Source organism: Mobula birostris, chromosome 13, assembly GCF_030028105.1.
Source record: "Mobula birostris isolate sMobBir1 chromosome 13, sMobBir1.hap1, whole genome shotgun sequence".
In the NCBI taxonomy this organism is placed as follows: Eukaryota; Metazoa; Chordata; class Chondrichthyes; order Myliobatiformes; family Myliobatidae; genus Mobula; species Mobula birostris.
This window is the reverse complement of record NC_092382.1, coordinates 28,687,890-28,709,284: the sequence shown is the minus strand read 5'-3', so window position 1 is coordinate 28,709,284 and position 21,395 is coordinate 28,687,890. Positions and strand designations below refer to the sequence as shown.

The 21,395-nt window shown below is 45.2% G+C and overlaps 1 protein-coding gene across 2 annotated transcripts in view; it reads left to right on the top strand.

Annotated features, from left to right (window-relative positions):
* LOC140208667 (uncharacterized) overlaps positions 1 to 21,395 on the top strand; it is a 147,332-nt gene that overhangs the window by 104,339 nt on the left and 21,598 nt on the right. The window contains exon 1 of one of the 2 annotated variants that reach the window (XR_011888859.1): positions 15,413 to 15,504. The exons of the other annotated variant lie outside the window; for it this stretch is intronic. The gene's annotated coding sequence lies outside the window, so the exon portion shown is untranslated. Of the gene's footprint in view, positions 1 to 15,412; positions 15,505 to 21,395 lie in introns of those variants that run through there. 2 annotated transcript variants of the gene reach the window in all.

Below are 21,395 nucleotides of genomic sequence, written 5' to 3'. Positions count from 1 at the left end.
AAAAGGAGACAAAAGTATATTTAGAAAAAGAATCCTATAGTTCCGTACTGGCGCCGATGGTCATCGCAACCAACTTGCCGGACAGGGCGGAAACTTTGAGAGATCTATGGACGTGGAACCCAAGGTCTATCTGTCCATCCACAGTGCTGAGATTCCAGGCACTAACCCTGTATTCTGCTTTCAAATCCCACCTTCAAGAGTGAATCTATTTATACATTTTCGGGTTGAACTCCATGTGGCATCTCAGCTCTCCGTCCTGCCCATGCTCCGGCGTAGCCTACAACAATCTTCTACAGACTATGGGACATGGGAGCAGAATCAGGCCATCTGGCCCGTCGAGTCTTCTCCGCAATTCAATCATAGCTGAACCACTTTTTAAACTCATCTTCAGCTCCAGTTCCCGGCCTTCTCCCCGTAACCTTAAGAACTTATCATTCATTCTCTGCCTAAAAAAAAGCACCGTACGACCTGGCCTCCATAGTTGTATGTGGCAACAAATTCCACCAATTCACCACCCCTTTGGCTAAGGAAATTTCTCTGCATATCTGTTTTCAAAATGTTCCCCTCTATCCTGGGGCTGTGTCCTTTTATCCTAGACTCTCCCACCATGGGATACATGTTTTCCCCATCTACTCTGTCTCGGGATTTCAGCATTAGAAGGGTTTCAATGAGATGCCCCCCCACCCCACCTCCATCCTTCTGAATTCCAGCGAGTACAGACCCAGAGCCATCAAGGGTTCCTCATATAATAGCCCTCCTGGAATCATCTTTGTGAACGTCTTCTGGACCCTCTCTAATGCTAGCTCATCTTTTCTAAGACGAGGGGCCCAAAACTGTTCACAATACTCAAGGTGAGGCCTCATCGGTGCCTTATAAAGCCTCAGCATCACCTCCTTGCTCTTAACACCTCGCCACCAAGCCCACTCACCGTCTCCACCCACAAATGCATGCGCTAAGACCCGCAAAGCGGATAGACAATAATTTATAAATTCATCATTCTTCTTTCTCAGTTAAGTCAGTGGCGATTGTGATCCTGTCCTGGTGAAGATACGACGTGGCCTCTTCGCCTGCGGCGCTCTCCACCTGGTAGCCATGGTGACGGCAGATCTACAAGCTGGGAGATGATTGGTGAATCCGGATCTGCTCATAGGTCAAAGCATGTATCCATATCGAACTCTGAAATTTGCATTTCTCCAGATAGCCATAATACAATTAAATAACACGAACGTCACCAGACAGAAACATCAAACCCACCCTACCCCGCCCCCCCGGACAAAAACAATGGCATCCGCATCATCAACCCGCGAAAAAAAACACACCCTCGTACAGCAGAACGGTAAAGGAAAGGGCGATAGAAAAAAAATACAATATAAAAAAAAACAAGTCTGAAAAAGTACAAATCATAATCGCAGAACCACGGTACCATCCTCCAATATCACCGATATTCATCGACAGGCAGGAGCACCACACGATATAGAGGCCTACGCGCCTGTCACAACGAACAACACAGCGAAAGGCCGCAACTTTTCCATCGGCGATAAAAAGGCAGGCGGTCGGCGCTGACACTCACGCTCGGCTTCTGCATTCTCAGTCTCAGTCACGATCTCTCAATATTCTTCTACGCCATTATCGGCGATTAATGGACGTTTTAAACGGAGAAACGCTGTCAAAGATCAGGTTGCGCACCGTCTGGAAGTTTCTTCGCACCAAGGCCGTCCGAGCCATCAAATCTTCCAGAATCTTCTCGGAGCCAGCAAAGCGCTGGATCGCTCCATGGGCTACCTGGAAGAGGTCGTCCCAAAAGAGTCATCTTGACCTCCGCACCCAGAAAGCTGGAAGATATATGATCCATCGGATCGGTCGGGCAGAGGACGAATATGAGAGGCTGGGAGCTGATCAGTGGAAAGGGCAAAGGGCTGGAGGAGAAGGAATCTGATAGAGTGTGAAAGTGGATCATGGGGAAAGGGAATGGGAGGTACCAGGGGAGGTGATGGGTAGTTCGGGAAGAGGTATGATGTCAGAAGAGAAATGAGACAGAGGGAATGGCAAGGGGAAGGGAACAATATCGGGTTGGAGAAATCGATGTTCATGCTATCAGATCGTAGGTTAACTAGGCGGTTTATGAGGTATTGCTCGTTCAAGCTGAGAATGGGTTCATTATTTCAGAAGATGAGGCCGTGAATTGATATGTGGGAATGGAAATTGGATGGGTATTGAAATGATTGGCTATCGGGAATTGACGATTTTTGCGAATGCCGCTGAGGTGCTCGACAAAGCGTCAATTAATTTGATTCATGGTTTGCATGCGTTCAGTATCCTCGTGAACCTGGACGCTGCAGGTTCTTCACAACATTACAGGAACATGCAAACTGCATCGTCTTCTTCATATTTCTGCTGCAAGATCGACAACTGAGGCAATTTCCAAGGTGAAACAGAGGAACCGATGAGGTACAACATTGGTGACAACGTCTGTGGAGCCCAGGAATAGGCGAGATCAACAATAACGCTAATGAAGACCGAGAGGTGAGATAAAGAGTGCTTCACAACGACAGTCACTGACTTGTCTAAACGTCATTTCTTCGTCTTTCAGATTTGGCAATTGCGTGTGAAGCTATGCATAACTCATCACTATTGGGATTTTATCTGAATTACATCATGTTTATTTTTAGCCATCTGTTGGCGGACGTGTCAGCCTTGTGTAATATTGAATATTCAGCGTGCTGGAGCGAGTATAAATGAATGACCGTGGGGATTCATCAGCTCAGAGTTTCTTCAGCGAGATCACGGGCAGCTGGAAGACAGGCTGAATCTCACTCAACATGCTTGACACATTTTACCGTGCGAGAAAGATATATTTCATGGCCATTGCCGTTATTGGTGTTCCTGGTAAGAACAGAGGCGCACTTACATTCGCAGTTCCGTGTGCGCGGTGTCTGGACTCGTTATGTTACCGACAGCGACCTGATGCCGGTGTATCAGTGAGTGCAGTACAGACATTGTGACAAAACTTCGTGTTCGGTCAGAAGTTCCCTTCTCGTTTAATCCCTGGCAGAAATTAAACCGGCAGGTGAAACAGATGTAGAGTGGAAGATCGGGGAGATGGATTCATGGCAGGCGGTTTTGATTTATCAATGTAAGTCCTCTGTCACAACAAACACCGGTCAGCACCATTAAGGGCTACTTGGTGTTATTCGCTGCCAATAGTGTAACAAGCTTCAAGTTCAAATTTGTAGATATTGCGCTGGGTTTTAAGAGATTGGTACGTTTGAAAGTAACGTAGGGAGCGGAACCCACGTTAGGGGAGAACGTTAGACATCTCTTGTGAGTTAGACCCCGAACCATCGAGAGTTCCGAGAATTCAAATAGGGTCTGTGCGGGTTTTAGTTTACCGGGGTTCTCACGCCCTGCTTTTCGTGGTGAAGAGGGAGTTAAAAGTCAACCCAGCAGTGTCAGCTGGAGGTCAGACGTAATACATACAATACTCCGCTCTGGAGCAATGAGTATCGAAACATTTAGAATAATGCTTCAGTAATTTGGAGCATACCCAAAAGAGGCAGATGTTTTGAAGTACCTTGCTGATTTTGATGATTAAAGCACTATCATGTAAAATACTTGAAAAATTCAACAGGTCAGGCCGAATCTAAAGCGTGAATTGGAACTTTCTGATCGGATATTTTGAGATAGTGTAAAGGGGCCCCGTCCTGCTCCTTTTGCGGTACCGAGTATCGTACACTTTCACCCAGCATGCTCCGTGTGAGACATCTGCGGCTCCGACTTTACACATTTTAATCACCCAGAACCTAGGTTTATGCAAAGTTTGATTGTTCTCAATTTCCAGTTTTTCTCTGTCCTGTGACCAGCAGATCGTCGAGACAGTAATAACCTTATTCATTGTCATGCTTCCCCAGTGAACCTAGTGGCGATGGTGATCCTGTCCCGAGGAAAGTGCGGCCTCGCCAACTGCACCGCTCGCTACCTGGTGGTCATGGCAACCGCAGATCTACTAATTATCATCTTTGATGTCCTACTGTGGCGGATCAGTTATTATTACTTTCCCGGGACTTTCCTGGACATCACCCCCGTGTGCAGTATGATTACTGTCCTGAGAGCGGCAGCCACTGACTGTTCTGTCTGGTTCACCGTCACTTTTACTTTTGATCGGTTTGTCGCCATCTGTTGCCAGAAGCGGAAAGCAAAGTATTGCACCGGGAAAACTGCGGCTGTGGTTCTGACAACAACCGGCGTCTTGTTCTGTTTGAAAGATGTACCATATTTCTTCAGATATGGTCCTGCGAAAGTGATCGATAATATACCCTGGGACTGTATTCGAAAGCCGAGCTACTATACGGATTTCGCGTGGAAAGGATATAGGATGTTTTCTACGGTTGTAACACCATTACTCCCGTTCGTATTAATACTCCTGTTCAACGCTCTGACAGTCAGACACATTTTAGTGACTAGTCGCATCCGTAAGGGGCTGAGGGGTGAGAGCAAGCTGGGGAACCGCAGTGACCCGGAGATGGAGAGCAGGAGGAGGTCTGTGATCTTACTTCTCACCATCTCCGGAAGCTTCATCACCCTGTGGTCGGTGAATGTTGCCGAATTCCTCTATAACACCATTGCTGGACTGGACCAAAATAATTACAACGATTCGGAATACATACTTGAGCACTCCGGATACATGCTGATGATACTAAGTTGCTGCACAAACACGTTTATTTATGGGGTAACTCAGTCCAAGTTCAGAGAGCAGTTCATCAGCGCAGCGAAATATCCGCTCACGTTCATTATTCAATTCATTAATAAACAAAATATCTAAGTTCTTTTCAGAGGCGGTCAAAGTGTTTTCCATCTTGTCACAACAGAACTGGTCCTTATCGGAGAACGGGGGAGCTGTGAGAATCAAATTGGTTTAGAGCCCGGTAGAACATCGGCCCCCCACGCTTGTGAGACTACATATTACTAATTATTAAACTTATTCTGCCATTTATTTTTTCAGCATGTTCCCGCCCTCATAACAGCCATACACACTCCTGTCGATAATAAATCACATGCTACAGCTTAAATGCTCATTGGTCAAGTGACGTACAAAACCGTTGCTTCTCGGAGACGGAGAGAAAAGGAGTGGCTTGCGGAAATACTGCCGTCACAAGGAGAACGGGCTGAATTCACACTGAGCGACTAGGTCATACCGGGACTGGTGCGTGTTCGCAGTGATTAGGCAGCGGCGTAAAGAGATATAGCTGATTGCATCCAACATCGGCACGTCCGTCAACACGCTATGATCAAACAACGTCCGCGTGTACATAGATCCTAACTTCAATAGGTCGAGAAAACTGTCGAGTTTACCAGTGTCCAGTGAGGATGTATCAACTTTGTGATGTATTCACCTGCACGGGGAAGGTCTCCGCAAGCTCCAATTATCATCTGCAGAAAGTTTATTACTAAAGGTGGTTTGCATGACTTTGTGAGAAAGGCACCTTTCCTCCTCAGTTCTCAGTGGGGCAACAAAGACTCATTTATGATTTTAATGACTTTTAATGACTTCTCAATGTATAAGAATATTCCAACTATTATAGTGGTGTTTAGTATTGAGGGTTCTTGGAGATTCACATAAATATTGCCGTATAGGCCTTATTGTTTAATTTTATTGTGTAGTGACTGGGATGCAGCCAGTTATAGATATTACTATCGGAACAATGTATTCACTGTTCGTGTACCATAACTTTTCAAAGTTCTCTTTAAAGTCAGAACGTTTCTGCTGCTTCTCACATGGATTTTAGAGTGTTGTTTATGTTGTTCTAGCTTGCTTATCCTGTAATATTCCACCCTGACGGTTATAATGAATTGTCCTATCTGTAATAATGGGTCGGTCCAAATATAAATCGAGCACACCGACTCGAAAACTGGATTTATATTTATAGTAATGTCTGGTATCTTTCCGTGAGCTTGTGTTTTATAGCAAGAATCTGGTGAACGATATTTCTTTTTTTGGTCATTTGTTTCTGCCTGTGTAATGTGTTGAATAGTCTTTGGTTTCTACCACGTGACCTGAAAGACCAGCGCGTTCGGGGTTCCGGGATTTCGCCGCTCTGGAGGCGGGCGGACTCGAGGTCGGTGCCGCTGCAGGAAACTGGTGTGTCGGGGGACACGGAAGATCGAAAACAGTAAGCTGCCTGCTGGCTGTGTGCCCAGAGACCTCAGTTCTTTGGGCACAGAGCTCGGGGAAAAAAGCTACGCAACAGACTTTTAACATCGTAAATCAGCTGGTTTTTTTTGGTCTCCCCTCTCGTTGTAAAATGGAGACACCGTTTTTTCTTTATTAGGGAGAGCGTGAGCTGTGGTATGTCGTATTACCGGGTGAAGGAGTAATCTTTGGGTGCTGCAAGTCAGTGCCGATGCTTATTTTTGCTGGTGAGGGAGGGCATCGTTGCTCTGCTGCTGCTTATGCGTGGGAGGGGGAGCTGGGGGTGTATTTTGGGATTCTAACATTTAACCGTCATTCAGTCTTTATGGCATTCCTCTGTTTTCGTGGATGTTTGCATTGAAAAAGCATTTCAGGATGTATACTGTATACATTTCTCTGAACCTAAATGTACCTTTAAAACCTTTGACTGGCTTTTGCTTTCTCGTGGCATTTAGTTCTGCTTTTATTGCTTGAATTCGGTAGTCGTTTGTTCTGTATTTTTGATATTTTTGTGTTAATCACCTGGCCCTATATTGCCACAGAGGGAATGATATTTATATTTATATAAGAGAGAGAGGGAGATCCAGATCGCTCAGCCCACAGATATAATTTGTTCATTGGTACGCGACGCCCCCAGGTGGCCACAGCAGAGCTTGTCTTCTGCTGAGCAAAACCCTGGGAGAGCACTTCCGACACCGTGTTGCATCGCTCCTGGTAACGCACAATGCCTGCGTACACTCACTTCGGACGGCTGCGAACAGGCGACACCGTGGTTTCAGGCCTACTACTCGCTTCGACCCAGGACTTGCCCCCCTCCACCTGCCCCTGCTCGCATCCAGTGAATTGGCTAATCGAACATGCGGTGTATCAGGGGAAAGACAGAGAGAGAGAAACGGGGACGAGAGAGAGAGACTGTGAAGAGAGGGATAGGAGAGTTGGCAAATCCAATGCAAAAATCAAAAATGGCCACTTTTTAACATAATTGTATAAGGGCTAAGAGTATTGTAAAAGAGCGCCTGAAGGCTTTGTGTGTCAGTGCAAGGAGCATCCGTAACAAGGTGGATGAATTGAACGTGCAGATAGTTATTAATGAATAGATATAGTTGGTATCACAGAGACATGACTTCAGGGTGACCAAGGATGGGAGCTCAACATTCAGGGATATTCAATATTCAGGAGGGATAGACAGGAAAGAAAAGGAGGTGGGGTAGCATTGCTGGTTAGAGAGGAGATTAATGCAATAGAAAGGAAGGACATTAGCCGGGAGGATGTGGAATCGATATGGGTAGAGCTGCATAACACTAAGGGGCAGAAAACGCTGGTGGGAGTTGTGTACAGGCAACCTAACAGTAGTAGTGAGGTTGGGGATGGCATTAAACAGGAAATTAGAAATGTGTGCAATAAAGGAACAGCAGTTATAATGGGTGACTTCAATCTACATGTAGATTGGGTGAACTGAATTGGTAAGGCTGCTGTGGAAGAGCATTTCTTGGAATGTATGCGGGATGGTTTTCTGAACCAACATGTCGAGGAACCAACTAGAGAACAGGCTATTCTAGACTGGGTTTGGAGCAATGAGGAATGGTTAGTTCGCAATCTTGTCGTGCGAGGCCTCTTGAGTAAGACTGACCATAATATGGTGGAATTCTTCACTAAGATGCAGAGTGATATAGTTAATTCAGAAACAAAGGTTCTGAACTTAAAGAAGGGTAACTTTGAAGGTATGAGACATGAATTAGTTAAGATAGACTGGCAAATAACACTTAAAGGGTTGACGGTGGATATGCAATGGCAAGCATTTAAAGATCGCATGGATGAACTACAACAATTGTTCATCCCTGTTTGGCAAAGGAATAAACCAGGGAAGGTAGTGCACCCGTGGCTGACATGGGAAATTAGGGATAGTACCAATTCCAAAGAAGACCGCAGAGTTTATAAGTGTTCTGAAGAAATTCAAAGCTTCCAATCACAAGAGGCAGCAGAGCAGACTAGGTGGCCGAGAGATTAAGGCGATGGACTGCTAATCCATTGTGCTCTGCATGCGTGGGTTCGAATCCCATCCTCGTCGTGAGGTGTTTATCTGCGAGACCATCTTTGAAGCGATCACTTTAAAAGTTCCAAGCCTTCACCTTTTGTTACAGGGACGCCAGACGGGTTGGTGTGTTAGTCATGAAAAACAATATTCACCATTAGTTCTTCACCAAATTAGGCCACAACACCACAAGATATAGGAGCAGAATTAGGCTATTCGGCTTATCGATGTTTCTCCGCCAACCTTTCATGGCTAATCTTAACCCAATTCTCCTGGCTTCTCCTCGTCACCTTTGTCAACCTTACTAATCGAGAAGCTGTCAACCTCCGCTTTAAATAAACCCAATAAGATGGGCTCCACAGTGAGCAAAAAATCCACAGATCCTTATCTTCCGCTGCAGGAGGTCCTCCTTATCCCTGTTTCAAAGGGACGCTCTTATCTGAGCCCTCTGGCCCTAGACTCTGCCACTTCAGGGAACACTCTCTCCATGTCCTTTTATCTCAGCCATTCAATATTCGATAGATGTCACTGAGATCCGCGACTCGTCCATCTAAATTCAAGCGAGCTCAGGCCCAGAGTTGGAAAACGTTCCTCAAGTGTGACCTTTTCAATCCCGGGATCATTCTAGATATCAGCCTCCGATGTCAGCACATCCGTTTTAGATAAGGGACCCAAATGTTTACCATACTCCAGAGGCGCTCTCACTAAAACCTTGTAAAGGGTTAGCATTACATTCTTCCTTTTTGTTTTCCAGCTCTCTCGAAATGAATACTGACATTACATTTGTCTTCCTTACTATCGTCTCAAACTGTATGTAAACATGTCGGGAACCGTGCACGAGATCTCTGAACTCCTTTTACACATCTTTTTTGTCTAAATTTATCCCCATTTAGGTAATAGACTTTCTCCTCTTTGCGTCTACAAAGTACAATTCCATACATTTCCCGACAGTATAATTCATTGCCTATTCTTCTCATCTGTCCAAGTTCTTCTGCAAACTTTCTGCTTCCTCGGGACTACCTATCCTTTAAGCTAGATTTGGATTATCCTCTAATTTGGCCGCAAAGCCACCAGTTTCACCATCAGGATTCATTGACATATGAGGTGAAAGTTTGCGATCGGAATACAGATTCGTCACCGGCAGGCAACCAGAAAATGTCCCCTTCATTATCAATGTTTGTCTCCACCCAGTCAGTCATTCGTCTCTTCATGGCGGTATATATGCTGCATTATCATTTTTAGCAGACCCATATACTGCACTTTGTCAACAACGTTCCGAAAATCCAACTAAGCAATATCCAGTGACTTCACTCTGTTTATTCTGCCTGTTATTTCCTCGAGGAATCCCAAGCAATTTGTCAGGATAGATTACCCCCTGAGGAAACAATGCTGACTTTGCCCTATTTTATTGTGTGCCACAAAGTGCAGCGAAACTTCCTCCTTAATAATGGACTGCAATATCGTCGCAAACGCTGTGGTCGGGCTAACAGGCTGATATTCTCTTTTTTGCTTCACTCCCTTCTGAAAGAGAGAATGACGTTTCCAATTTCAAAACTATTCAAAAATACGGTGATTCTTGAAGGATCATTACATCTGCCTCCACAATATTTTGGGACAAGAAGATTGGCGTGAATGTCGACAAAACCTGCGATGACGATTAGTTTCGCTTTTTGCCTCTCTCAGCGTCTGTCCCTTAATTTATTATCAAAGTGTGCAGACTTTAAACAACCTTGAGATTCGTCTCCGTACAGGCAGCTACGAAGCGAAGAAACACAATAAAACTCATTAAAACAAAAGAAGACAGTCAGACACCCAGTGTACAGAGAGAGAAAAATATCGCACAAAAACAAAAGCACGAAAACAGTGTTCAGACAAAAGGTCACAAAGCCAGGCATCTCTGCAGCCGGACAAGAGGTCCACTAGTTGTCGGCCACAGTCTCAGGCCAGCACAGACACAAGCGAATCCCGCAGGGCAGCAAGCTGTGCCGAACAATCCCTTGCCTCCGGCTCCGAAAACAAGCCATTTCTATCTGACCTGTTTCTTAAATCGTCAAAACCCTGTGTCATTCCTCGCTCTCTGTTACTTCGATACGCCCTCGGGCTCGGGTTTCGTCGTTTCGATTCGGCCAGTACCCGACATAGACGTCGTCTGTATTTCCACTCGCAAGCATGACTTAGAGTGTGTTTCGAAGTTTGGTGTTAACTCGAAAGAAGGTGAGAGGGCGGGTGCAATGCGTAGATTTGGACTTGCGTACTGATAGACAGAAAGAGTAAATGAAAAGTCGGCACGTGGAGGTTAATGATGGAAAATGTGAGGGAAGAGGAATCAAGTAGAGTACATTACATGTAAGTGAAATTCAAAGGGAGTGAGATGTTCCTGCATGTGAGATTTAGAATAGTTAGTATGATGGTGCAAACAAGGCAGCAAATGGCATAATGGTATTTATTACAACAGGGCTGGAGTTCGGAAACACAATTGTGCAGAGTATTAGCACAGCCACACCTCGACCACTATGGACGGCTCTGAATCCCCTATTTAAGAGGGAATACGTTCATGTTGACAGTCCAGAAGATATTACCTCAGATAATTCCTGGGTCAAAGGCGTTGTCCTATCACTAATGGCTGAAGATTATAGAACGAGGATTTGAACCAGACAGAACTCCAGAGGACACAGCAGGGTGGATGTTGACAGGGAGGCAGAGCGATAAATAGCATAGAAATAGGCTCTTCAACCCATCGACTCCATGTAGCCATCAAGGACTATTTAAAACTAAATATGCCCCAGCCCTTTATATTCTCTTTACTCTCATCCACATTCTACCGCTCACCTGCATTTAAAGGGACACATAAAATAAACCAAAATCACACATACATGTGAGATGTTGAGGAAACTGGAACATTCAGGTTAAATACCTGTGATCACGGGGATTTGGTGTAATCTCCACTTAACCAGCACCCAAGGCATATGTTTCCATTTGCAACAGAGCTTTCAACAAGGGGACATAATGGGCTGATTTACCACTGAGGTACATCGCAGTTTCTTCCCATAGAAAAGAGTGACTGTCTGGAATTCTCTACCTTAGAGGTTTGCTGAGATTAGATCACTGGCTGTACATAATAAAGAAGGGGATACATTTTTAAAGACTGGGAAATTTAGAACCATGTGGACCTGGAACAGGAGAGAAGTTGTGAGATGGTAAAGATCCATAGATAGCATCGGCTGTCAGGACAGCTTTTTGTTTAGATTATGAGAACACTCTGTTCTCTTTTATTGTCATTTAGAAATGCATACATGCATTAAGATATGATACAATGTTTCTCCGGAGTGATATCACAGAAAACAAGATAAACCAAAGACTAACACTGACAGAACCACATAATTATCACATATAGTTACAGCAGTGCAAAGCAATACCATAATTTGATGAAGAACAAACCATGGGCACGGTAAAAAAAAAAAAGGTCTCAAAGTCCCCGAGTCAATCAACTCCCGAGTTCCCGATAGCAGGCGGCAAAAGGGAGAAACACCCTGCCATAAACCTCCAGGCACCGTTAACTTGCTGATGCCATGGAAGCTGCCGACCACAGCCGACACTGAGTCCGTCCGTCCGAAAACATCGAGCCTCCGACCAGCCCCTCCGATACAGCCTCCCGAGCGCCATCCTCTGCCGAGCACCTTCGACCTATCCCCAGCCGCTGAAACAAGCAAACCGAGGATTCGGGGCCTTCTGCTCAGGAGATTCTGGTAACCACACAGTAGCAGCGGCAACGAAGCGGGCATTTCAGAAGTTTTCGATATGTTCCTCCGTACTCTCACGTCCGTCTCCATCAAATCAGAATTGTGCACGGTCCCCTACTTGACAGATTATAGATTATCATTCACCAGAGAGGTCGCGCGCGCTGCCGTCCCGCCGACATCTTCTCCTCCTTTTTTTGAGGGACTGAATAGAGTTCTTTGAGCCTGATAGAGTTCTTTGAGGAGGTGACCAGGCATATAGATGAGGGTAGTGCAGTGGATGTGATCTACATGGATTTTAGTAAGGTATTTGACAAGGTTCCACACGGTAGGCTTATTCAGAAAGTCAGAAGGCACGGGATGCAGGGAAGTTTGGCCAGGTGGATTCAGAATTGGCTTGCCTGCAGAAGGCGGAGGGTCGTGCTGGAGCGAGTACATTCAGATTGGAGGGTTGTGACTAGTGGTGTCCCACAACGATCTGTTCTGGGACCTCTACCTTTCGTGATTTTTATTAACGTCCTGAATGTGGGGATAAAAGGGTGGGTTGGCAAGTTTGCAGACGACACAAAGGTTGGTGGTGTTGTAGATAGTGTAGAGGATTGTCGAAGATTGCAGAGAGACATTGATAGGATGCAGAAGTGGGCTGAGAAGAGGCAGATGGAGTTCAACACGGAGAAGTATGAGGTGGTACACTCTGGAAGGACAAACTCCAAGGCATTTCATTTTGTGTATTTAAGGCAGATATAGATCGTTTCTTGATTAGCCAGTACATTATGGGGTATGGGGAGAAGACAGGGGAGTCGGGACGACCGGAAGAACTGGATCGACCCATGATTGAATGGCGGAGCAAACCCGATGGGCCGAATGGTCTAATTCTGCTCCTATATCTTATGGTCTTATGCTCTTCCGGAGCCACAGCGCAAGATTAAAATCTTCACGAGGTTCGCTGCGAGGAACATAAAAAAAAAACTGAATGGTTACACATCAGGAAACGTGTTCCTTTAATTTCATGAAGCACAGTGTACAATAACAGAGATATTTATTACAAATGTACTTGGCTCGCTCCACCTTCGACTGAAGCGCTACACGCAGCTATCGACGGCACAAAGAGAAAAGGATCCGGCACAAATGTGCTGAAGACTCTCGCCAGCATGTTCCTGGGATGGAAAGTTTCATAACACGGAAACATAGATTCAGTTTCACAAGTACGGGGGCGCATTGTGGCTCGGTACGGCTGCTGCCCTGCATCTGACCACAGAGAACTGGAGGGATGTGGAACCAGTTCAGCTCGGTAAAGTAGCCACCATAATCAAAGGCAGACCCATGCCGTTATTCCTCTTGCCCCAACCACCCTCACTGCCATCATCCATCGGGCCGATGATACAGAAGCCTGAAAGCCCCAGCCACCAGGTTCAGTAACAGATTCTGTCCCACTCTGACAAAACAAATAAATGTTTCCATAGTCTGACCTGATTAAATTTCTCCCACAATCTCCCTCGTTCTGAACTTGCACCTATTTGTTTACATTACTTGCTCTGTAAATGTTACATTTTTATTGTTATCTATTTATCTTGTTTTAACCAATAACTGACAAGAGTCGGCTGTCCTTAACCGACTCCACATTGCATAAAACCTGAGAACGGCCACGCTTGAAATTCAGCGTATGCAAGCGCGGGGGAGAGACAGTGTCATGGTCTGCTCTTCATCAAATTACAGTATTGCTTTGCACTGTTGTAACTATATGTTATAATTATGTGTTTTTGTTAGTTTTTAAATCGGTTTGTTATGTGTTTCCGTGATATCATTCTGGAAAAAAACATTTTACCATTTCTTAATGCGTGCATTACTAAATGACAATAAAAGAGGACTGCGTGTTCTCATAATCTAATCAAATCTAATCTAGTATACATATATATGTGTGTGTGTGTGTATTTTATATATATATATATATATGAATGACTAGGGCTTCTTATAATATCAAGCACTAAACCAAGATGAAAGAAATATATGAATTGCAGAGCTAAAGAGAAATACAGTGGTAGTTTTGACATTAACAAGACCATAGCCTATCAGTGCATTTCAGTGTATAACTGGTACAATAAAACATATAATACTTAATTTAATAATATGACAAAGTATTGCAAATTTGCACTCACACATTATCAGAAAATATAATTAGCAAGCAAGTAAAGTAACATTGTTTGCTTAAAGCCGTAGGGTTGTACCTGAGAAAAATTTACTATTGTATTAGCGAGTTCTATGTCAAAGCATCGGATGACAGTATTGATGGCCCGCTGGACAAATGTACGAATGAAGTCGAATATTGAAAGGACTGGATAGAGATGTCGTGGAGGGCTATAGCATCTGGTTATCACAATGCCATAAATACAACTTTAATATACAAATGATAGGCTTGCTCCCCGGCTTGAGATTCTGAATTGGAGAATGGCGCTTTATTCACAAAATCCTCATAGCCCACAGTGACTGTGCACTGATCCCAGCAATGGAACCCGCCACTGCAGCCCCACAGTGCACTGTGTACAGATTGCAAAACTACGAAAGAGTATGGGAATAGCCTCCCCTCCCCCAACTCCGCTCTTTCTGTGTCACCAGCAGACTGGGACATCTCACGTCTCGCTGCCTCCGCCAGGCCATTAAACTGTGAAGAACTGTGGTCAGGGACTGATTTCTGGGGTACTCTAAACGCTACCTCCTTCCGGTCTGAAAACGACCCACTCATCCGACCACACACAACCGGCAGTTTATCGATCGCCAACGAAAAAGCCTAATCACCTACTCCTGAAGGTCAATACCATTGCTGACTCTGAGTTTACCACCGTCAGATGCCAGGAGGGACATAATAATCAGAAAGTTTCTAGTCGCAGCCGTGCAAATAAAATGTGATCTTAGTGGGTGTGTGGCGCATGCTCAGAATGCGAAGGAGACAGACAAACTGAGCCAAGTCACAGACTGAGGAAGGGGAGGAATGATCCATTTTGATACCGAGAGGGAAGCAGAGAGTTTGTTATTGTGCCTGATGCCGGAACTCTAGACAGTTAGAAGATAAAATCTTGTTCCTCCAAATTATTTTGAGCTGTGACAGTGCTTTATCAGAAGGCACCACGGAGACTAAAATTATCTGAGTTGAAATGTTGTCCTTCACCCACTGACGTGCTTTGTAAACTTTTAACAGGTAGAAAAGTCAAAGGATTTGTGTATGCGAAACTCAAACACGTTAGTCTCGCTGTATCTGTCAGTTCAACAGCGCTTGAATACCGCCGATCCTTGAATGTGGAGACGGAGATGCTGGAGAAGACGGCGCCCCACTCGCTACAAGGAGAGCCCGGTCACGTGTCCATGTCCGTGATCTGATTGGATACATTGCCATGACGTTGCTAGCAGTGTGATGTCATTCACTGGCTCTCATTTTGGAAGGGATTCAGTGGGACATCCCAGATACACCAGCAGCTTCGCCCTGGGAAGCGGCCGTTCACCTGCTCCGTGTGTGCGAAGAGACTCATTCAGTTAACCCACCTTGTGATGCTCCGGTGAGTTCACAATAAATAGAGACCACATTTCTGTCCGGAGTGAGTAAAGAGATTTACTCAATCATCCCAGCTGCTGCAACACCAGTAATTTCACATCAGGGAGGAAGGTCAAATCAGCTCTGTGTTAAATCACGGTGACTGACGGCAGCTGCAGGTTCATGAGGGATTGTTACTGGCACATTCTGCAGTTCTTGCGCTGCTCATCGCACCCAGGACTGAACCCTGGTCACTAAGCACTGGAGGAGTCCGTTCTGCTGATGTTAGCCTTAAACTAGACTGGTGTTTAATATTGTGGATCTTTGAAAGATAAATCAGTTCTCTATCGTATCCCGTGTCTCAGGTACTTACTGTCTCTACCACACTCACAACGTACACTAGAGAGGCCACTCAGCCCGTCTGATCCCTGCCCATGTTTCTGTTCCATATCAGTATATGAACATCTATCCTTGCTGTTCCCCTCTCACCCTCCCTGTGATGACAGGTTGCAGCCAGTCATCACTGCGTGGGATAGGAGACTTCCCTTGAATTTCATAAAATTCATAGAAATCATAGAAATCTACAGCACATTACAGACAATTTGGCCCGAGGTTGTGGGTAACTTACTCTAGAAACTGCCGCGAATTACCCTACCGCATAGCCCTGCATTTTCCTAATCTCCATGTAGCTATCTAGGAGTCTCTTAAAAGACCCAATTTTATCCGCCTCCACCACCGTCGCTGGCAGTGCATTCCACACACACACCACTCTTTGTTTAAAAAAAACTTAGCTCTGACATCTCCTCTGTACCTCCTTCCAATCACCTTAACCCTATGCCTCCTCATGTTGGCCGTTTCAGCCCTGGGAAAAAGCCTCTGACTATCCACACGACCAATGCCTCTAATCATCCTATACGCCTGCATGAATGTCCTGCATGATTTTCTCCAGTCTGCATAAGACGACGAGCTCACTGTGGTTTTGACTTTCCCCAGGGCTCAGGACGAAGTTGGTTAAACTCCTTCTTCCCTGCTGTTTTCAATGTTTGGGTCATTTTCACTCATTTCAAAGGACTGTGCTTCAGACAGCTGGGTTGTTGCAATGCACCTCTAAAGTTTGGCAGCAGACTAGCGAGTGAATCTTTGAATGTGCAGAGTCAGAAACCAAAGGGTTGCCAGCCTGAGTCAGGGCTCTGGGGCTCAAGAGAGAGATGGGGTCTGGAGTTTACAAGGAGGAAGAGGAATGAGACCAGCATGATATGGCAACAAATGAAAGATCAGAAACATTTGGAAACTGCTTGATCGAAAAAAAGATGGTTATTTTTTGCAAATTACTGGTGGAAATCAACAGATCAGGCAGCAAATGTGGAGAGAATAAATAGACAACATTTAGGCCGAGCTCCTTCAGCATGCCTAGCCTGTATACTCCTCTGCTGAGCTGCTGCCTGAACTGCAGAGTTCCTCCAGCATTTTGTGTGTGTGCGTCTCTGTATTTCCAGCAACTGCAGAATCTCTTGTGTTTCATATCTGTATTTGTAAGAGGATTGTACTTTGGCATTAGATACACGTTGATATTGAGTAAATTGTTTATGGGAGCCAATTTCTGCGTTAAAACAGCTGCTGAATTTTCTATACACACAAAAAAAACGGAGATATGGACATGAAACCGGTGCTTGCAGAAACTGTTAATGGCACCGTGATTGCCCATAAAACCCTGCGTCTAAAGTTTCGCTGCCGCTGAAGCGCCGATCAAATGCGCAGGCGTCTGGATCGATGGCGTTCGATTGCACGCATGCGCACAGTATACAGAGGGCCCAGGCGGAGCGGTGCAGGTAAGAGGAAATTGGCGGGCGGTTATTTGTCAACACCGACTTCGGGTAGTTGCTGTGACTCCGGACTCCGTGACCCGCAATCCCGGGACAGTCCTGCTCTCTTCCCTCTCTCTCAGCCCCACCATCCGTACACGGGCCCCGGGGAGCTTCCGGCTGATGAGGGAATGGGAACCGATGGGTCTCTCAGACAGAGCTGAGCTCCAGCTGTCTAAATGCAAGGATCGGGAACTCGGAGAAAGGGAACAAAATCTTTTACATCAGCTGTTGTGAAAATCACCTTTGTTCTGCCTCCAGTCACAAACCAGAGAAAATCTGCAGATGCTGGAAATCCGAGCAACGCACACAAATTGCTGGAGGAACTCAGCATTAGTACTCTTTTCCATAGATGCTGCCTGGCCTGCTGAGTTCCTCCAGCATTTTGTGTCTGTTGCTTCTTCTACCTCCTCTTGTTCTGGACTTTTCTACCCGTGAGAATATGTTTTGCCCCACTCTCTCTGGGTACATAATGATATCAAACACCTTTGTCCAGGGCAACAAGTATCTTTCACATCACAAATGTGCCAGACTCCAATGAGACAGACTACTGCCCTTCCCTTCATATTCATTGGCATTGCCATCACTGAGTTCACCACCGTCAGTCACCTGGGGGAGGGTTCAGGGGAAATATTTATGTACAATACAGAAACTGGTGTTATCTGTCTGTATTGTGGTGATGCAAAAGTTGCTGGAGAATTTGCAAGTGGGAAGAAGTGGAGTGATAGTTGGAAATATGACCTTTTTAAGCGTCATTTAGCAAGCAAATCACATATGGACAGTGTGGAACAGCTGTGGAGAGAAAATCCTTCATTACCCGCTACAGGCCTACTATACAGGTTGTGTGAGAGTGCAGATGAACTCGATCAAACCCAGAGGACATCACAGTTCTTTATTGACAGTGATTTGCTAGCTGTTAAAATGAATGGCTCTCTATTTAAAATTCACAGTGCACATGTTGTCACTGGGTAAAAGAATGTACAGTACAAGATTTATGTGCACACTGATCATGACAAATTAGAGGGGACATTGGTGGGAAGGTGGGGAGACCTCCAGCGTCCCTGATGCCCTCACTTACAAAATGTACATCCAGCTGCAGCTTATAACTCTGCACTTTACAGAGTTGGAACTTGAAATGGATGAATTTTGGATCAGGTGGGAGTCGGAAGGGGTGATAGATATGACATGAAGAGAGGTGAGTTACACCCAAGTGCAGGATACAGTAAACTGGGTGAGAGTCAGGAAGGGGAATGAGGTTAAATAGCCATTGCAGAGTACTCTTGTGTCCATCCCGCACAACAACAGGTGGACCACTTTAGAAACTGTTGGGGGGGGGGGATTACCTGGCAGAGGAAAGTCAAAGGGGTGAGAGGGGATTCGTTAGTGAGGGGAACACAACAAGAGGGGACTAATATCCCAGTGGTAAGACTTGCTAGTGCTAGTGTGGGGAGAGGGTGATGTGGTTAAAATAAGTTGTAGGGGGAATGGGAGCCAGAATGACAGAACAGATAGTGAAGAGGGTGAAATGAATTGAATTGACTTTATTACATACATCCTTCATATACATGAGGAGTGGAAATCTTTACATTACGTCTCCGTCTAATGTGCAATGTGTAATTTATAATAAATAGTTTGTACATAGGACAGTCAATATAACATAGAAATGCAATTGTATCAGCATGAATTAATCAGTCTGATGGGCTGGTGGGAGATGATGTCCCGGAGCCTGTTGGTCCTTTTGCTGTGGTACCGTTTCCTGGATGGTAGCAGCAGAAACAGTTTGTGGTTGTGGTGAATTTGGTCCCCAATATCCTTCAGGCCCTTTTTACACACCTGTCTCTGTAAAGGTCCTGAACAGTGGGAAGTTCCCATCTACAGATGTGCTGGGCTGTCCGCACCACTCTCTGCAGGTTTCTGCGATTAAGGGAAGTACAGGTCCCATACCAGGCAGTGATGCAGCCTGTCAGGATGCTCTCAATTGTGTCCCTGTAGAATGTTCTTAGCATCTGGGGCCCCATCCCGAACTTCTTCAACCGTCTGAGGTGAAAGAGGTGCTGGTGTGCTTTTTTCACAACACAGCCGGTATGTACAGGCAATGTGAGATCCTCGGTGATATTTATGCCAAGGAACTTAAAGCTGTTCACCCTCTCAACCCCAGATCCATTGATGTCAATAGGGGTTAGCCTGTCTCCATTCCTCCTGTCGTCCACAATCAGCTCCTTTGTTTTTGTGACAATGAGCGAGAGGTTGTTTTCTTGACACCAGTCAGATGTTGTTCAGACCTCAGACAGAGTCAGCAATCAAATGGTTGAGCATGGTGCAATGAATGTGCTGAGCTGTGTATATCACAATGCAAGAAGCATCGTAGGAAAGCCAGATGAGCTCAGGACAGGGAATTATCATATTGTACCTTGGTTTTCAAGAGATATTTAGGCCCCGGTTAGTTTGTTACTCTAAATGCCTCAGACTGTTGGGTGCTACCAAGACTCATTAGTGACTACAATATCATAATTCCACCCCCTGAGCTCATCTGACTTTTTTTTTAATCATCTTCTGTTGGTTTCTAAAAGCTTCCCAATAGTTTTTGCTCTTTTGTTTGCCCTTTCTTTTGCTTTTATGTTGGCTTTGGCTTCTCATTTCAGCCACGGTTTTGTCCTCCTGCCTTTCCAATGCTTCCACTTCTTTGGGATGTATCTATCACTCAGCTCCCGAATTGCTCACAAAAGCTCCAGCCATTGCTGCTCCATTGTCACTCCTACCTTTTCCCTTCCAAACAGGTTTGTCCAGCTTGTCTGTCATAAAAATATGGAGTAGTTCGGTACAGAAACAGGGTATTTGACCCATCTAGTCAATGGTAAAAAAAATTTAATCTGTCTAATGCAACTACCTGCACTGGGACCATCGCCTCCATACCCCACCATCCAGGTACCTATCAAACTTCTCTTAATTGTGAAACCCAGCTCATATTCACCACTTGTGCTGACATCTCATTCCACACTCTCACAACCATTTCAGTGAAGAGCTTTTCCACGTGTTCCCATTACATTTTCTCCTTCCCCACTTACCCATGACCTCTGGTTGTCATCCCTCCCAACCTCAGTGGAAAAAGCTGCTTGCATTTACCCGATCTATACCCTCATAATTTTGTATACTTCTAACAAATCTTCAAAGCAATATATAATTTCTTTGTTTATGTTTGGAGCCTTTTTGAGGTGTATAAGATGATGAGGGGCATTGATCATGTGGATAGCCAGAGGTTTTTCCCCAGGGTTGAACTGGCTAACACGAGGGGGCATAGTTTTAAAGTGCTTGGAAATAGATACCAAGGGGATGTCAGGATTAAGTTTTTTTTACACAGAGAGTGGTGGGTGTGTGGAATGCACTGCCAGCAACGGTGGTCGAGGCAGATACAATAGGGTCTTTTAACAGCCTCTTAGATAGGTACACGGAGCTCAGTAAAATAGGGGTCTATGTGCTAGGGAAATTCCAGGCAGTTTCTAGAGTAAGTTTCATGGTTGGCACAACATTGTGGGCTGAATGGCCTGGAATATGCTGTAGATTTCCATGTTCTATGTTGAACAGTGAAATAACTTTGGCTATCCTACAATCCTCTGATAACTCTCCTGTCACTAAGGATGATTTAGTTATATCTGCTAAGGCCCCAACGACTTCTGCACTACCTCCCGTGGGGTCCAAGGGAGCACCTTGTCATGCCCTGGAGATTTATCCACCCTAATCTGCCTCAGGATGGCAATCATCTCCTCTTCTTTAATCCGTACAGGGTCCACGATTTTAATGCCGCTTTTCCACAATCCCATAGACCCTGTGTCCATCTCCTGAGTAAATGAGATGAAAAATATATTTGAGATAGAACCATAGAAACTACAGCACAGAAACAGGCCCTTTGGCCCTTCTTGGCTGCACCAAACCATTTTCTGCCTAGTCCCACTGACCTGCACACGGACCATATCCCTCCATACACCTCCCATCCATGTATCTGTCCAATTTATTCTTAAATGTTAAAAAAGAACCCGCATTTACCACCTCGTCTGGC